Genomic DNA, 18,973 nt, shown 5'->3' on the forward strand with positions numbered 1-18,973 from the left:
CATACTGGCGGGCTCGGGCGTCGAGAGTTTTCTTCATTGTGGATGCCTCTTCTACGAATTCAGCGACGGTTTTCGGTGGGTTGCGAACGAGGTCGGCAAATAGTTGCTCTTTAACTCCTCGCATAAGCAACTTCACCTTCTCTTCTTCCTTCATGTTCATGTCGGCACGCTGGGTAGTCTTCCAGGTACCGGACAACCCCTGCAAGTCGTGATGCCAGCCCTTTGAGTTATTCACCGGAGGACCTGACTCCAGTCTACCCCGCACCTCATTGTCACGTTGTAGTGACGGCAGTCCAGCGGTCAGGAAGACACCAGTCAGTCTTGGAAGCGAAGCTCTTTATTTGGGCGGACTTGCGCCCGTAAAAGAACTGAATCACTCGGCGGCGGCGTAAGCAACAAACGTGCTCGTCGGTCGTCGAACTACGAATGTCCGTCGCTCCCGGCATCGCTCAATTTAAAGCCGGCAAGGAAACTTCCAGATAACAGGTCAAGATCATCTACGGTAATCTGGAAAAACCTAGATGCAGCCTTTCATTGCTGCGAACAATCGAGATTAGTCTGGTCGCTTCTCGCGTCACGAACAAAAGTGATAACAACCCTTTCCTGCAGCCTTGAGCGTGAACGAACAAACACTACAATGATACGTGGCAATATATATATATATATATATATATATATATATATATATATATATATATATATATATATATATATATATATGAGAGAAGCCCACAGCCACAGAAACCAAGAAACACAGGGGATTTTTTATTTATTTTATTTTATGTTGTTGTTCGATTTAGTATTACTGAATATGTTATTGCTTAAAGCTAATTGATTAGATAACCTAACCTAACCTTGAGAGTGTTCATCAGCGCCACCCACGTTCTTAAGCGGCGGACGTAGCACGTCCTGAGTTACCGCTGATGTGACGTAGAACGTCACCAGGTATAGGTTAGGTTATTTGTAAACATAAATACCCCCGAAAGCAGAAGATCTGACAGCTGTCGCCATAGCTCATTGGTAGAGCACCGGACGCGTAATTCGGAGGTCGTGGGTTCGGATCCCACCGGCGGAATGTGGTTGTTTTTTCTTCTGCTTTTCTAATCAGTTATCTTTAAAAACGATAACATATTCAGTAATATTCTAAATTGATCAACACCACAAAATAAACAACTTAAAAAAAAATCCCCTGTGCCCCTTGGTTTCTGTGGCTGTTGGCTTCTGTCATATTTATAACGAGCCCCTCATCCCCTTCCCTTGTTTGCTTAATATATATTAAGCAAACAAGGGAAGGGGATGAGGGGCTCGTTATAAATATGACAGAAGCCAACAGCCACAGAAACCAAGGGGCACAGGGGATTTTTTTTTAAGTTGTTTATTTTGTGGTGTTGATCAATTTAGAATATTACTGAATATGTTATCGTTTTTAAAGATAACTGATTAGAAAAGCAGAAGAAAAAACAACCACCTGCCGCCGGTGGGATCCGAACCCACGACCTCCGAATTACGCGTCCGGTGCTCTACCTCTGAGCTACGGCGACGGCTGTCAATTCTGCTTTTCGGGGGTATTTGTGTTTACAAGTAACCTAACCTTGAGAGTGTTCATCAGCGCCACCCACGTTCATAAGCGCCGGACGTAGAACGTCCTGAGTTACCGCAGGTGTGACGTAGAACGTCATCGAACGAAGAGGGTGGAAGCTGCGTGAGAACCCTCTTATGCTTCCTAAGGCGTCAAGGCTGCCAGAATCGAGGCCCTCGCTAAGCAATTAAGCAAACAAGGGAAGGGGATGAGGGGCTCGTTATAGATATGACAGAAGCCAACAGCCACAGAAACCAAGGGGCACAGGGGATTTTTTCTTTTTTTTTAAGCTGTTTATTTTGTGGTGTTGATCAATTTAGAATATTACTGAATATGTTATCGTTTTTAAAGATAACTGATTAGAAAAGCAGAAGAAAAAACAACCACCTGCCGCCGGTGGGATCCGAACCCACGACCTCCGAATTACCCGTCCGATGCTCTACCTCTGAGCTACGGCGACGGCTGTAAATTCTGCTTTTCGGGGGTATTTGTGTTTACAAGTAACCTAACCTTGAGAGTGTTCATCAGCGCCACCCACGTTCATAAGCGGCGGACGTAGAACGTCCTGAGTTACCGCAGGTGTGACGTAGAACGTCATCGAACGGAGAGGGTGGTAGCTGCGTGAGAACTCTCTTATGCTTCCTAAGGCGTCAAGGCTGCCAGAATCGAGGCCCTCGCTAAGCAATTAAGCAAACAAGGGAAGGGGATGAGGGGCTCGTTATAAATATGACAGAAGCCAACAGCCACAGAAACCAAGGGGCACAGGGGATTTTTTTTTTAGTTGTTTATTTTGTGGTGTTGATCAATTTAGAATATTACTGAACATGTTATCGTTTTTAAAGATAACTGAGTTATCTTTAAAAACGATAACATATTCAGTAATATTCTAAATTGATCAACACCACAAAATAAACAACTTAAAAACAATTAAAAAAAATAAAGTTAAAAAATAAATAAAAAAATCCCCTGTCCCCCTTGGTTTCTGTGGCTGTTGGCTTCTGTAATATATATATATATATATATATATATATATATATATATATATATATATATATATATACGTTCGCCGTAGCTCAGCCGTAGAGCACCGGATGCGTAATTCGGAGGTCGTGGGTTCGGATCCCACCGGCGGAATGTGGTTGATTTTTCTTCTGCTTTTCTAAGCAATTAGCTTTAAGCAATAACATATTCAGTAATACTAAATCGAACAGCAAAAATAAAATAAATAAAAGAATCCCCTCTGGCTCTTCGTGTGCGTGCGTGCGTGCGTGTGTGTGTGTGTGTGTGTGTGTGGTTGGTTTGGTTTGGTTTGGTTTATGGGGTTTAACGTCCCAAAGCGACTAAGGCTATGAGAGACGCCGTAGTGGAGGGCTCCGGAAATTTCGACCACCTGGGGTTCTTTGACGTGCACTGACATCGCACAGTACACGGGCCTCTAGAATTTCTCCTCCAAAGAAATTCAACCGCCGCGGCCGGGATCGAACCCGCGTCTTTCGGGTCAGCAGCCGAGCACCATAACCACTGAGCCACCGCGGCGGCGTGTGTGTGTGTGTGTGTCTGTGTGTCTGTGTGTGTGTGTGTGTGTGTGTGTGTGTGTGTGTGTGTGTGTGTGTGTGTGTGTGTGTGTGTGTGTGTGTGTGTGTGTGTGTGTGTGTGTGTGTGTGTGTGTGTGTGTGTGTGTGTGTGTGTGTGTGTGTGTGTGTGTGTGTGTGTGTGTGTGTGTGTGTGTGTGTGTGTGTGTGTGTGTGTGTGTGTGTGTGTGTGTGTGTGTGTGTGTGTGTGTGTGTGTGTGTGTGTGTGTGTGTGTGTGTGTGTGTGTGTGTGTGTGTGTGTGTGTGTGTGTGTGTGTGTGTGTGTGTGTGTGTGTGTGTGTGTGTGTGTGTGTGTGTGTGTGTGTGTGTGTGTGTGTGTGTGTGTGTGTGTGTGTGTGTGTGTGTGTGTGTGTGTGTGTGTGTGTGTGTGTGTGTGTGTGTGTGTGTGTGTGTGTGTGTGTGTGTGTGTGTGTGTGTGTGTGTGTGTGTGTGTGTGTGTGTGTGTGTGTGTGTGTGTGTGTGTGTGTGTGTGTGTGTGTGTGTGTGTGTGTGTGTGTGTGTGTGTGTGTGTGTGTGTGTGTGTGTGTGTGTGTGTGTGTGTGTGTGTGTGTGTGTGTGTGTGTGTGTGTGTGTGTGTGTGTGTGTGTGTGTGTGTGTGTGTGTGTGTGTGTGTGTGTGTGTGTGTGTGTGTGTGTGTGTGTGTGTGTGTGTGTGTGTGTGTGTGTGTGTGTGTGTGTGTGTGTGTGTGTGTGTGTGTGTGTGTGTGTGTGTGTGTGTGTGTGTGTGTGTGTGTGTGTGTGTGTGTGTGTGTGTGTGTGTGTGTGTGTGTGTGTGTGTGTGTGTGTGTGTGTGTGTGTGTGTGTGTGTGTGTGTGTGTGTGTGTGTGTGTGTGTGTGTGTGTGTGTGTGTGTGTGTGTGTGTGTGTGTGTGTGTGTGTGTGTGTGTGTGTGTGTGTGTGTGTGTGTGTGTGTGTGTGTGTGTGTGTGTGTGTGTGTGTGTGTGTGTGTGTGTGTGTGTGTGTGTGTGTGTGTGTGTGTGTGTGTGTGTGTGTGTGTGTGTGTGTGTGTGTGTGTGTGTGTGTGTGTGTGTGTGTGTGTGTGTGTGTGTGTGTGTGTGTGTGTGTGTGTGTGTGTGTGTGTGTGTGTGTGTGTGTGTGTGTGTGTGTGTGTGTGTGTGTGTGTGTGTGTGTGTGTGTGTGTGTGTGTGTGTGTGTGTGTGTGTGTGTGTGTGTGTGTGTGTGTGTGTGTGTGTGTGTGTGTGTGTGTGTGTGTGTGTGTGTGTGTGTGTGTGTGTGTGTGTGTGTGTGTGTGTGTGTGTGTGTGTGTGTGTGTGTGTGTGTGTGTGTGTGTGTGTGTGTGTGTGTGTGTGTGTGTGTGTGTGTGTGTGTGTGTGAAGACAACACTGAGACCAGGCGTCAGGACACCACTGGATGGTATGGGGAAAAAAGGAAATAACATCGGCGCTTTTGCGGGGCAGGCTGTCAGGGAAGAGGTAGTGAAAAAATAAGGATAGAGGGCTGGGAGCGGCGACAGCCGACGAGGGGTTCTCGCAGCGCCTCTCGTATAAGCAGCTTCTGAAGGGTCTCCGGTGCGCCATTGTTGTCGAAATACGGGAACGTTTTCCTGGCAGCCCGAATAGCCCTTCGGGGCTTCTCCGCATCACTGTGCCCTGCTCTGCTGCCGCTGGATGCGGCGAATATATATTGGGTTTTGACGCGTCTGAGGCACCACAAAAGTAAAGAGAACCAACCATAATAGATTGGGAAGGGCCCAGAGTTGACGTCGAAGGAAAGAGGTGCGAGGGAGCGCGGGTATGCGGGTGGGGGATCCTTCAAAGAAAGGAAACTTCAGATACTCGCTTTACTAATTTTATTTGGATGGAAGTCTTCACTGTTTGCTGACTACGAGGATCGAACTTTTGTAATCTTGTCCGTTCAGCCTTTGCAGCGACGGTTTGTGTTTCCTGGCCAAAATTGGATGGGACACTTAAGGTCTACCTTAAGGGTATGACGAGACAGCATAATGTGTTAATTCCCATATATCTACGGAAGGCCACACTCTACTTTGTATTCATACATCCCTGGGAGTCCTCATATCCATCCATGCACAGTGGTGCAGCGTTTAAGTAATGCGCCACTACCCTGCGAGCGCAGGTACTCGTAGCGGTAGGCCTTAACTGCCACCTGCCACGGTAAGCAGGGTGTTACGATGCTGCGAGGTTACGTGACCTAGGTGTCCTCCCTGCCTCCTAGGTCACTCTGTAGGCACTACCTGCCGGAGTCAAGATCGTATTTTTTTTTCTCAAAACACCGACAACGCCGATGCCACATTTGCTGGGTAACGCTTTACTACACGCACACAGGTAGTTTCCTATGTTGCGAGTGAAAAGAGTCGCCTCGTCCGTCGTTTATAAACGGCAGAGATCTCACCAAGAGATCTTGTGAAACCTCGCAAAAACGCCATAGCCCGAGACGACACATTCATATACCGGGCCTCTAAGACGTCCCAACATCTGATAATCATTTCGCCCGCAGAATTTAGTTTATATATGGCATTCTTCATGCCGCTTGAAAGACAGTTGCTCGGTGCGTTTCTTTTTTCTACACTTTCTTTTCGTTTCATCTTTAACAAACTCATATTCATTCATTGTCCCTGTAGCAGCGAAGCGTATAGGTAGAGCAGCCGCCTCGCGAGAAAGAGGACCAGGGTTAGAATCCCGTTCCACGCCATTCTCCAATGTATTAAAAAAAACTCTGTGTATCGGTGGAATTCCTCAACTAGGCCTGGAGTGCGGCCTGATCTCCTGATCTCGGTGGCCAGAATCGACAACGCTCTACCTCACCAAAACAAGATTTGGCCTCCCTGCTGTAGCACTTGGCCACAACCTCCTATATGAATAAACCAATTAACCCGCGGCCCTCGCTCCACAGCAGCAGCGGAGAAATTGTCCAAGGCGGCGGTGAGAGCATTGATGCAGCGGAGGGTGCCAAGAATCTGTCTCCGGACAGGCCACCATTGGAAGCTTAACCTTGCGACGATTAACTCTAGAACCTTATCCAGTGAGGCTAGTCTAGCAGTGATGTTCCATTTTTTTTTTTAAGAAAAGGCAAACGTAGCAGGGCGTGGCATACAGTTATCTGGGCGGATGAGATTAAGAAGTTTGCTTGCGGGGATACGGTGGCCGCAGTTTGCACAGGACAGGGTTAATTGGAGAAATACGGGAGTGACCTTTACCCTGCAATGGGCGCAGTCAGGCTGATGAAGATGATGATACCAAGTGTTTACCGTGTATTGCGGCGGCGCTATGAGGTCTTTAATCTTTTCGCTCGGGTTCCTTCACTTGTGCGCCCAGACGAGAGCGCCGACTGCGATCGTATTTTAAGGAACTGCTTAATTTCGAACAACTCAAGTCTTATACCTCGCTCCCTTATTCGTCTCTGTCTTTCTCCGTTGCCTTATTTCTTTTCATTTCACGAGACCGTTCTTCAACCCGCAGTATGTCTCTTGGCTCACAAAAAATCGTGCAGCGTTGCATACACTCAGATAGGGAGAGCGAATGCGAGTGATAGACAGCTAAAAGCAGAAACGTTGTTCTCTAAGGAGTTCGCCAGCACGAACGGTTAGCGCCTCGGCAACGTACACGGTACAGGGAATCACGAACTGGTGCGAAGAGCCCTATGAACCTGTGGTTAGTTTCACAAACATTTGTCATACGTTTAAGCGCAGTTCATGATTGGCAAGTGGAGCTCTCGTGGGCCCACGATCGCCTCTCAAGCTGTTAAGACTGTCTAAAGCTCGTGCAATAGAGGATCAAGCACCGCCTTTACGCATCTTGAAGTGTGCGCCCCACTGTCCAGACTTCTCTTTCTGCACAAGAGCACTGTGTGATTCGCCGATCACGACCGCCTGTAAGAATAGCCTATAATCGCAATATACAGTGCTTAGTCTATACCTGCCAATATTTCAAGAATACAGTAGTATTTACATGTGCTAAAAATCTCACAAATTAAGGGCAATGGCTCTCAGCGCTTCGAATAGCTGACCGCGTGGCTGTAGCTCTGGCAGTGCTGCACGGATTTTGCGAGACCAGCTATGCAGTTAAACTTTCATGAGGCAAGCGCAATTTTGTGCCAGCATCAGGGCGGAAGCGCAGACGCCAGCAGCTCGGTCTGAGAAACGCGATGGCCTCGGCAACTTGATTAAACAGCGGTATGCGTAGGCCGGCGTTAAAATTCCGCGGACTAACGTCTTGCCCGCATGACACATGAAGGCTGACATTTAATAACATTGGGAAAATGGATAAAAATATAGATATTGTCGCGAAGCTGCTACTGGTTTCAAATTATTCTTTAAGGTTACAAAGTACAAGTTTCGTACGGGAAATGATATGTATAACCGTTGGGAGTACTTCTTCCTTGAGCGAGAAAATAAATTATCTTGACCTTGTTAGACTTTTGTAAGTTACACTCTTATAATGCAAGTATACAGGGCGGTTTAAATTATTCAATAAAGATTTTCTTTGCAAAAGCTCTGAAAGATACGTCTAAAGTCTATGCGCGTTTAACTTCCCAAAACGACTCAGGCTATGAGGGGCGCTGCAGTGAAGGGCTGTGGAAATTTCGACCACCTGGGCTTCTTTAACGTGCACTGACATACGTCTGTGTGGTCCGTGCAAGTTTATTATCCGGCATGGCGGATATTATTAACGTAACAGAGTACAACGAAAAGACGAGTAATTGACTAAAATAAACTAAACAACTCTTTATTTTTGGCTTTAAGGCAGAAGATAATACCAAGAAATTGAAGGCCCTCGACACAGAGGGCGAACCCAGTTTAAAATATTTTTGCGTCACCAACGTGCTTCCAAATATGAAGTGTAGGAAATACGCGTTGGACATTTCGTTAAGTTGGATTTCCACGTTACATGGCATCGAAGCAGGGATCACGTCAACATCATCTAGGCTCTAAAAGTCGTACACTGCGTGTGCATTTGATTCAAATAATGCCTATTTTATCAATGCACAACTTGGGTAAGCCAAGTTTAAACGACCTCAAAGGTGTTTTATTCGCGTTCGATATCTCGAAGCATGATTCAGAGTCTCGAATTTTGAAAACTGGGCTCTGTTTCAATATTTTTTTAACCCAACATTACACTCCGACACATGTCTCTGGTGTCAGGCCCGCCCTACACTCTTCCACATTCCGTAGCCAAACCAAACACTCTACAGACGGAAAACACGCATATTGAGTGGAGGGAGACGCTGCTGACCAGGCTATAACCTGGAGGACCAACGAGTCCCCATACAACAGGTCCGCAAGGCAGCTCAAGCCAGTGGAGCCCAGGAATGAGCACCCCATCCATTATTACCCTTCAGTTTATTAATAAAGTTTATCCACCTCCTCCTTCTCGCTTTTTACGGCCTTCAATTTCGCGATATAACCTTCGGCCATAAAATTAAACATAAAAAGTTAGTTAACTTTATTTATTTGATGGGCCTTTCATTGCACTCTATCACATAAATAATGTCCGTCTTCGCGTAAAACCCAACTACATACATCGCACCGAATTCAATATATTTCACTGGTTTTTAAATGAAAATTTGTACTGAATAACTTGAGACACCCTGCATAAACAGAATGAAGCGACTTTAACGCATAAAAGTTTGAGTATACCATAGCAGCAGGTTGCTTTTAAGGATGGGGTAGCGTATCGCCTTGTAAAGTGGCTATTCGAGCTATTGTGATCTTTGCGTCGGATTTGATGACCAAGATTCGATACCTTTGTTTGCGAATAAAGACTCTTGCTAACACACAGTTCTAGTTAGTATTCAGCCGCGAATAACACCAGGAAAGATCTGGCAACAAGCTGACATCTTCGAGCTCTTGAAAGGTACAACGACAAGGGTATCAAGATGAATACTGTGAAAAGGACTAAGCTGAAAGTACTGATGAGGAAGGTGAAGTAGACACCAAGAAGCAGCTTCTAACGCGCAATTTCCAGCAAGCAGAAAAACAAGGCCGTTTTATATTCGTTTCCAAAAAGTATGAAGGGATGATTACCAAAGAGCAAGTAAGCAATGGGCGCGAAACAGGACGTTCCAGCAAATCCTGATTCTAGAACAGCGCTAAGTAAGCTCCATCAACGATGTAGCGAAACCTACTAAACGAACAGTACTAACCATAAGACTCAGCAGATGCAGCTGCTATAACCGAGGTTTCAACCTCCTCTGTTTGCTAGCCTCAAGACTTCCGGTTCCGTGTTTAAAAGCCTCCTCCAATTGCTAACTGCATCGGATTACTGGGCTTTGCGATGGGGATCCGCCTCCGCTGCCAAGAGTAAGCATTCTGTATATTTAATGATTGAAATCTACAGCGGAACTTGGGCAGCATACGCCGCCCCTAAAAGTGGGTGCGCTAGAGGACAGTTTACTCTATTTTCACTCCTATATAGGTCTATGCGTGTTTAGAGTGCGGGATAGTGGCAAGGAAATTTCAAGAAGCAAATCTACGAAATTGTATGATTTCGAACAAGCAAGTTGGAATTCGAAAGCAAGAGCACAAACGACATTTCTCTTTTAAAAAAAACGCAAAAAATTGGCAGTGGATCAGCTGTGGTTATGCCTGGATATACAAGCGAAAAGGTTCAGTTTAGCTTGGTTTACCACTATGGCTGTCGCAGTTCGCGCACAATGCACTGGGAGCACCACGATCAGGGTGGAGGCGTTCGGCCGTCCACACACTGCCTGTACGGAGACGGAGGAGGAGATGCGAGTGTAGCGAATACGGTGCTGTCTTAGAAGGTTGCTTTAGAGACATGTACTGTGGTGTCCATTCCTTTCGGGTGTACACCAAGATATGAGAGACATGCATTTCCTTTCCTTAAAAGCAATTTTCATTTCATTTCCTTTTTCTTAAGGCTCTTACTGCGTGGTTCGGGTATCCACCGAGATGATGATGATGATGATGATGTCCTCGGGCTGAATGGCACATACCCACGGCGGGGGATTGTGCCATTATATGAGAGAGACAGGCGCCGTTTTCTTTCCTTAAACAATTTTTTTTTTCATTTTCCTTCCTTCACGGCGCAGTTCGGGTGCCCACCGAGATATGAGAATTTCCTGGCGCACTGTTTGTCTTTTATTTATTTTTTTATTTCTGATATTTTATTTCTTTCATCTCTCTCTTATTCTCGTTTCTGTACTTATTTTTATTTTATTTTTATTATGAAGTCGGCGGCCAACTGCGCTGCGCGTGACGTCGCTCGGTTTCGCGCATGCGCAGAAGTGGCAAATCTAGCCTCCGGCTCACGCGAAGCGCGGTGTTGACGAGCCTAGTGAAGCTTTTCGCTTCAAAAAAGGAGCTCATTTGTGATGTTCATGAAAACAAAATGACCAAAATGCGTCTGCGCTGTCAGAGCTCGCCAGCACAAGGATGGAAGGCGCCAGAGCATGGTGCGCTCTGCTTCTAGCAAACAGGGTTTTAAATCTGAGGCTAAAAACAGCGCTAACGGGGACGAAGCTGAGAGAGGGACACGGTTAGCGCTGTTTTTACCCTCAAATCATGCACCAACCAGCCCAAATTTCCATCCTTTTGAGGGTTTCAAACTTGCGCAAAAGCACTATGCAGGAACGGTCAATCGCGTGCACGCTGGCATGCGATGTTCGAATTGATCGTCACGCAAGTTCCCCGTCGGTTTTTTGCTCTTGACACGCGAAGAGCACATGAAACGAGAATGAAGGTGACAAGCACAGCATAAACGTGTGCAATTTTTCAGTTACTTTAAAAGCACCACGACGACTCCGATTTTTTTTTTACTGACGGAAAGGCGGGGGAGGGGGGGTTACACCATGACTAGACAGAGTTGCTTAATCCGCTGCTTAGCACCCATTTGCCTCATCGCGAGATTAAAGAAAAAAGACGATACGATGCGCTCCTTTCGAATAATTGCAGTTTTTCTGCGTGCAGTTGTGAACAGTTTTCCACCCAGTACGGAAACCCACGGAGATCAAGATCCTAGGGCAGTATATCCCGCAGGGGTGAGAGAGAGAGAGAAAACTTTATTTACACAGGAATTCGGGGCACGCCCCAGGGTCCCCGCACGACCCCACGGCACTCAAGTGTTTATGTTCCTGAGGTCCATAACACTGGCAGCCCGGCCGGTGGCGATGGTCTGCACGGCCGGGTCCTCCGAGCGCAGCAGGGTCTCCCAGTCCTCCCAGGTCTTGAGGTTCTCTAGGTCCCGCGGGGGAGGGTCCGCCGGGCAGAGGGAAAGGATGTGGAGGGAAGAAGCGAAGAGTTCTGGGCATAGGGCGCATGCCGGAGTAGGGAAGGAGGGATGATAGTGGGCTAGGGTAGGGGGCGAGGGGAGAGTGTGTGTCTGTAATCTGCGCCAGAGTGTTGCGTGTCTGTTAACTAGGTAAGGGTGGGGCGGAGGGTAGAGCTGGCGTGAGGCTCTGTATACCTGGGTCAGCTCACTGAATGAGTGCATGCGCTCCTTCGTGAATCCCCGATCAGAGGCCACCTGTGCCCGGTTTAAAGAACCTAGGGCTAAAAGGTTGGCGGCCTCGTTTCCGGGATTCCCGGAGTGCGCGGGCACCCATATCAGCTCCACTTGGCGGGGCGGGGGGGCATCGGGCGAGTCCAGTATGCCAAAAGTAGGGAGATGGACTCGGCCTCGAGCAAAATTTAGAATCGCAGTTTTAGAATCGCTCAAAATGTACCGGGCTTCAGTGCAGGTGATAGCAAGTGCAATGGCGGCTTCCTCTGCAGCTTCTGGGGAGGTGTCTGGAGGGAGAGGTAGTGTGAGGAGGGCGGAAAAAGAGGAGTCCACCACAGCTGCTGTCGCTTCATCACCCGTGCAGGCAGCGTCCACCCATACGGCGTCCGGCTGGGGGCCGTACTCTCGATGGAGTGGTGGTGGTGGTGGTGAAAACTTTTAATTACTGAAATAGAGTTTGGGAGCCACAGAGTGGCCCCGCTACATGGTCGGCGTCCCTAGTCCGGGTCACCGCATGACAATGCCCCGTCTCTCGCCCGTTTCAACCAGAGCCCTTTGTGGCTCAAGCGAGGAGCAGTTGAGGAGGGCAGTCTCCCATGCCTCTCTGGAAGGGGTAAGGGAAGAGGGGAGGTGGGGATTTTGAGTACATGCCCACACCATATGGAAGATATCACAGGTCTCCCCACAGTGCGGGCATCGCCCATCCGTGTTAGGATCGTAATGCTTTAAGATTGCAGGACAGAGTAGAGTACCTTTCTGCAGGCGCCTTAAAGTTCGCTCCTCCGTCTTACTCAGTCCCTTTGCAGGGGCCGGGAAAATGCGGTGGATTTCGCTATAATGCGTTATAATTTCCCTGAATCGCAGCAGCGGCTGGTTAGTCTCCGAGCCAGAAGAGCTGGGATGAGGAGCCCGGTGAGTAAGCGCTCGGGCAGCCGCGTCAGTGGCCTCATTACCTCGTAAGCCCTGGTGGCCAGGAGCCCAAATGATTCTTTTGGGTGTTGGAGCAGTGGCAATCCGTCTTAGAATACAAGCAGCTAAGGGGGAGATCTCCCCTGCCAAGTAATGATCACATGCTTTTCGGGAGTCCGTAATGATGATTCTCGAATTGGCGTGGGCGGCAGCAACCGCTATGGCTACTTCCTCGGCTCGCATTGAATTCGGGGCTCGAAAAGAGAGTCCATCAACGTCCATTTCCTGGTGAACGACAGCGGCCGCGTAAAATCCCGTGGGCGATGGGCCTGCTACGTCTACATAATATACACAGGGTCGGGAGCCGTGTTGTCTCTCAAGAGCCCGAGCCCGCGCTTGACGCCTGTTTACGTGCATGTCGGTGTCCATGTTACGGGGGAGCGGGGAGACCCAGAGCATTTGGCGCCACAGTACTGGGATACGCTCCGCCTCCTCTGGAGTGCAGTCATGTTGGATGTGTAAGCAGTTTAGCAGGCGGCGCCCAGGGGCCGTCTGCATGAGCCGCGTGTATTGGTTCACGAGGTGGGCCTCCCGCAGCTCCTGGTATGAGTTTAGCACCCCCAATGCCTTGAGTTTGGCCTTAGAGGTAGCCACCGGGAGATCCAGCGCTCGCTTAGTTGCCTTGCGGATGATGGCGTCTATTCGCGCCTCGTCTTGCTTAGTAGTGCGGAGATATGGCACGGCGTAAAGGATCCGGCTAGTCACGAAGGCATAGACGAGCCGAAGCGCGTCCCTGCCCCGCAGACCGCCCCGCTTGTTGGAAACGCGGCGGGTCATGCGCCCTACCTGTTCGCCTACTCTCTTGAGTTTCAGAATGGTGGAGTCCGGTCTGAGTCTGTGGTGAATGAAAAGGCCCAGAATACGGAGCTCCTCCACCTCTCAAATAGGACCTCCTGACAGAGAGATGTGAATTGCTGTCCTTTCCTTTGGGTTCGCTCTGACATGCAAAAGCTCTGATTTCGCTGGAGCACATTGGAGCCCACAGTCAATAGCATAGGCGTCGACTATGGAAGCGGTCTGCTGAAGGCGGGCCTCCATGTCCCCAAGGCTCCCCTCAGTGGTCCAAATGGTAATGTCATCTGCATATAACGCGTGTTGAATTCCTTTCACCCGGGCCAGTTGGCTTGGGAGGCGCATCATAGCTATGTTGAACAGGAGCGGTGATAACACCGCTTCCTGAGGGGTACCCCGCGTTCCCATCATGTAAGGGCCGTATTCCTCGCCCTCAATCCGAAGAAAGGCCTGGCGATTAGTCAAGAAATATCTTACATACGCGTAGGCCCTAGCCCCACAATCGGTAGAACTCAAGTTGGCCAGGATGCTTCCGTGTTTAACATTGTCGAAAGCCCCTTTCAGATCAAGGGCGAGGATGGCTTTTTCATTGTGTTGCATAGTTGTGGGTCGTATTACATCCCTGTGCAGCTGGAGAAGGACATCCTGTGCAGACATGTGGGGGCGAAACCCGAACACGGTGACTGCAAAGAAGCCCTTACTCTCCGGGTATGGAGAGAGGCGATCCCGAACCATCGTCTCCATAAGCTTGCCCGCACATGAGGTCAGTGATATGGGCCTCAGGTTGTCCGTATTCACGGCGTTACCTGTTTTAGGGATAAACGTCACAAGTGACGTTTTCCACTCGGGATGGAGTGCCTTCGCACGGGCTCTGCGGCGCTGCTCATGGTGGGACGGGTGCATATTCCTCGGGAGCGGCCTGATGAGGAGCTCTCGGTGAAGGGACCGTGGGATGGCGAGGAGGGTTGGGTCGTTGGCCGGTATTTTGATTCCGAGCAGGGGCGACAGAACACCACCACTATAAAGAAGCTTACAACATCCACCGAGCAAATCCTCCGGATGATACATCGTATCCGAAATAAACAGCATGGCATGAAGGAAAGGGACACCATCCGATTAGTGCAAGCTTTCGTGATCTCGCGGATAATGTACGGGACGGCATTCCTTAACCTCTCCAGGTCGGAAATTGAAAAGTTGGAGACAGTCATCAGGAAAGCCTACAAGACGGCACTGGGGCTACTGAACTCCACGCCAACGGCAAAGCTCATGGCTCTAGGAGTACATAATACCCTCAAAGAGATGTGGGAAGCACAATGGCTCTCACAACTCAATAGGCTCGCACTTACAACACCCGGCAGAGAACTGCTCGAGAAGATCCATGTTAATCAGCCCTATACAATTGACCAAAGGGAAGAGGTCCCATGCGATGTGAGAAGACGCATCAATGTGCACCCCATTCCGCGGAATATGCATCCCGCATATAACATCGAGAGCAGGAAAGCAAGAGGGGAAGTCCTGCAGAAGAAAAGGGAAAAGCAAACTAACACCCTTTACGTGGACGCAGCAGGACCAACAGGAAGCAGCTATTGCATTAGCTGTAGCATCTAACCCCAACGCCGTTGTGCTCACTGATACCCAGAACGCCTGTCGCAACTTCAATTACGGATTAATTCATAAGTCAGGGTTGTCATTGCTGCCTAAGCATCCACCCAACCAAGCCTCAGTCATCTGGTCTCCCGGTCACCTGGAACTACCAGGAGGAAACGAAGCCGCTCACAGGCATGCCCGAGCTCTTCTATACCGGGCGTCTCCCCCTGATGACCATGAAGGGTGCCGTGACCTAATTGGTTTAGCAGTGTATGCTGACAATCTCGCGCCATACAGAACAGCCAGAAAGGAGTACCAAACACCACACAAATCCTTCAATAAGTTAGAAGACTACAAACCAACATATACCCAACACCAGCTAAATTACACCAGTGGTACCCTACACTATACTCTCCGCAATTCCCACACAGGTAGCTAAACTCTACCATATGGTGTGGGCATGCCCATTTAATCCCTTAGTTGACCCCATTCCCAACCCCTCGGAGGAGCAGTGGGAGGCTATTCTGCTCAGCGATGATCCTGACCGTCAGCACTGGCTGGTGGGGAGGGCCACCGCAGCCAATGGACTACCGGACTAGGCGGCCCACCCTCACGTTCTGAGAATACTGAACAAATAAAGATGTTTTAGAGCGCAGCTCTTTGGCGTCCGTTCCTGGGTTTCGCGTCGTCGTCGGCGTCGGCCTCGTAACCAGCTCCGCCCCGAATGTCATGCTTTTCAATTGGTCGAAATGCTCGTGACGTCACAGTGCGCGAATTTCAAATGGGGCCAATTGTACTTTGGCTAGTAACCATGCAACCAATCAAAGGGATCGTATAGCGATGCTGCAACTAAGTTGGACTGAGTTTAGTTAATTGCTTAATTAATCAATTAGCCTAATTAATATAGAGGAGAATGAAGAGGTCAGAAGAAAAGAAAAGAAAGACGCGCGCCGCAGCGTCAACAGCGTCCGCGGAAGGAGATGCTGCTGAAAAAAAAACAGATAAGTACGAAGCCGCGTTCCCACCACCACCACGCACTTCCCCACTCAGCAAAAAAAAAAAAAAATGTGACTGAGAGAAGTATGAAAAGGAAATTGCACGGGCCTGCTACTGGCTCGTGCCAAGCCACCACCGCTGCCACGTGCAGATAGAGGAGAGTTAAAAGATCAGAGGAAAGAGAAAAAGGAAAGGAAAGACGCGCGTCGCAGCAACAACTGCGTCCGCCGGAGCGGACGCTGCTCAAGAAACAGATAAGCGGCCGAAGCCGCGCTCGCCGAAGCGAGGACAGACACTCCACTCAGTAAGACGTTGCTCGTTTCGTATACGTTGTGTCGAACATCCTAGACAGTTCCAACAATTGACAGGTTAATGACAGAACACGATGGATAGAAATGCAATAATGTAAATATGAAATAGCCTAATTAACCTTTCTAGTTAGACCGCATAAATCTATAAAACCGAGAACGAAATTGGTCGAGTTGGGGAATCGAACCAGGGTCTCCGGAGTGCGATACGAGCACGCTAGCCACTCCGTAATGCCAGCTGAATGGTTTGGAATGAACAAAGGCGCGTCTAGCTAATACGGCGTCTTCGTTCACTCCCATCTTCCCCCTTCCCCTTACGGCGAGGTGCAGGTGTCCACCCAGATATGCGAGAGAGATACATTTCCTTTCGTCAAAAAATAAATTTACCGTCCAGCAAGGCGTACAGCCGAATTGGCGATGGCGTTCTGTGGACTCCCTGGCAGCGTTGCAAGACGCTGTCGCGTTCCACTCTTACAGGCGAAGCTTAACATGTTAACCACACATCAGTAACACACGCAGACAGCCAATGGACGCGTCATTCGCTGGCAGCACTTGATTCATCATTCACAACCACATTCTTAACGTACGCTCCCTTGCCGCACATGCCAAGGACGTACACCACGATCACATTCTGCGCCATTCCTCTGTACTTTGCTTTGCTGAAACCTGGATGGATCCCGAAGAGCCTCTCGAAATCATAGATTTCCTATACTGCTGTGGTGCTCGCAGAGACCACAACAGAGCGGCGGGAGTCGCTATCTACTTGCGCACAGGTCTCTCTGCAATACCAGTCGAAATGTTTGGCACGTCACATGAACTTGGCGAACTGTGCGCCGCAAAGTTGCCCAACGGCTTGCTGGTAGTAGCTGCCTACTTCGCCCCTACCGCACTCACGAAACACGTCGTGCACTTCCTGCAACTCGCATTAACCGTCCATCGATCCACACCGATGTTAGTAGTGGGGGACTTTAATGTTGACATAAAGACAAACAGCAATTTCCTAACACTTATGCGGGAGAACATCCCGTTCCTCTCGCTCGTAACGCGTCCCACAACCTGTGACAACCTCGCGAGGCACTTGTATAGATCTCGTCTTTGAGAATCAAGCATTGGTGTACCAAGTTGAACATATATCAGTCTATTTCTCCGACCACAAAGCTTCATTCATGACTGTCAAGAAATGTTAGTGGAATCTTTGTTAAAGGAATACGTGTGAAAAATAAAAAAAAAAACTCTGTGATAGCGCATACATGTGTTGCTCGATTTCTTTGCCTCAATCTATCGAAAAGGTGAAACAGCTTTTTGCTGCCCTCAAATTTCGCATTAGGAAGTAACGTAATCGTCGGTAATTTTTAATCAATCAATCGCTCATCTAGATAGGAGCTCTCTCTCCGAAATATATTAAGCCGAAAGCCTTTAATGCGTCATACTGTCGTTAGCAGACGCGTCGGCAGGAGTGTCGACAGACGCGTCGGCAGAAGTGTGTCGACAGACGCGCCGGCAGCCGTGTCGACAGACGCGTGGGCAGGAGTGTCGACAGACGCGTCGGCAACCGTGTCGACAGACGCGTCGGCAGATTCGTGCGCCTTTCGGCGTCACTGCTTAAAAGACAAGGTTCCAGCATGTATAAAGGCACATCTAGTGAATGCATGGGCTTCATAAATAAAATAAAAGGAGTGAAGTCAACAAAAGGAAAATAAAAAATAAACATAAGAAAATAAACAAAAATAAAAACAAAATAAAAATAAGATGTGAAAATAAAAATAAAAAACAATAAAACAGAATAGGAGCAAAAAATAAATAAAAAAAAACAAAATATGAAAAATAAAAAAGTAAATAAAAACAAACAGTGGCCAGGAAACGCTTTCGCCTTGCAGCACTTTAGAGAGCCAAAGTGCCCCCAGAATTTTTTCAGGTACTTATTCCTGAATTTTAAACTCGTGGTGCACTTGCCGAAAGAAAAAATTTAGGCGCACTTTGACTGTCTAAAGTGCGTAGAGGCGAAAGCGTATTCCGCACCACTTTGCTTATGTGCCACTGGTGACGTCACCACTGGATGACGTCAAACATAATTGGTTGGTTTATCGGGGTTTGACGTCACAAAGCAACTCAGGCTATGAGGGACGCCGTAGTGAAGGGCTCCGGAAATTTCGACCACCTGGGGTTCTTTAACGTGCACTGACATCGCACACACACGGGCTTCTAGAATTACGCCTTGATCGAAATTCAGCCGCCGCGGCCGAGATCGAACCCGCGTCTTTCGGGTCAGCAGCCGAGCGCCGCAACCACTGAGCCACCGCGGTGGGGCTGATGACAAAGTATTGACAAATTACTAATTAGTCACTAATTACTGATTAATGACTAAATACTTATTAACTGCTAATTAAGGACGCTTAACCTTCGCCTTTAGGAGTGGAACGCGACAGCGTGTTGTAGCGCTGCCAGGCAGTCCACGGAACGCCACCACCCGTTCGGCGCGATGCCTTGCCCTTTGAACACGACGCTTTTTGAGGAAAGGAAATTACGCACTAATTCTCTGTCATCTCTGTGGACACCCGAACCGCACTGTACAGGAAGGGATGAACGCCACCACCCCTTCGGCGCGATGCCTTGCCCTTTGAACGCAATGCTTTATGAGTAAAGGAAATGGTGCAGTAATTCTCTGTCATCTCGACAGACACCCATACCGCACCGTAAAGGAAGGGAGGAACGCC

The 18,973-nt window shown here is 48.5% G+C and overlaps 1 non-coding gene across 1 annotated transcript; it reads right to left on the reverse strand.

Moving 5' to 3' along the window:
- Positions 1-1,967: 1,967 nt before the first annotated feature.
- TRNAT-GGU (transfer RNA threonine (anticodon GGU)) lies at positions 1,968-2,039 on the reverse strand. Its single transcript has one exon. It is a non-coding gene; the product is annotated as a tRNA-Thr (tRNA).
- Positions 2,040-18,973: the final 16,934 nt, after the last annotated feature.

The sequence above is a fragment of the Amblyomma mixtum genome, chromosome 8 (genome assembly GCF_055824585.1).
Source record: "Amblyomma mixtum isolate Tamu chromosome 8, ASM5582458v1, whole genome shotgun sequence".
In the NCBI taxonomy this organism is placed as follows: Eukaryota; Metazoa; Arthropoda; class Arachnida; order Ixodida; family Ixodidae; genus Amblyomma; species Amblyomma mixtum.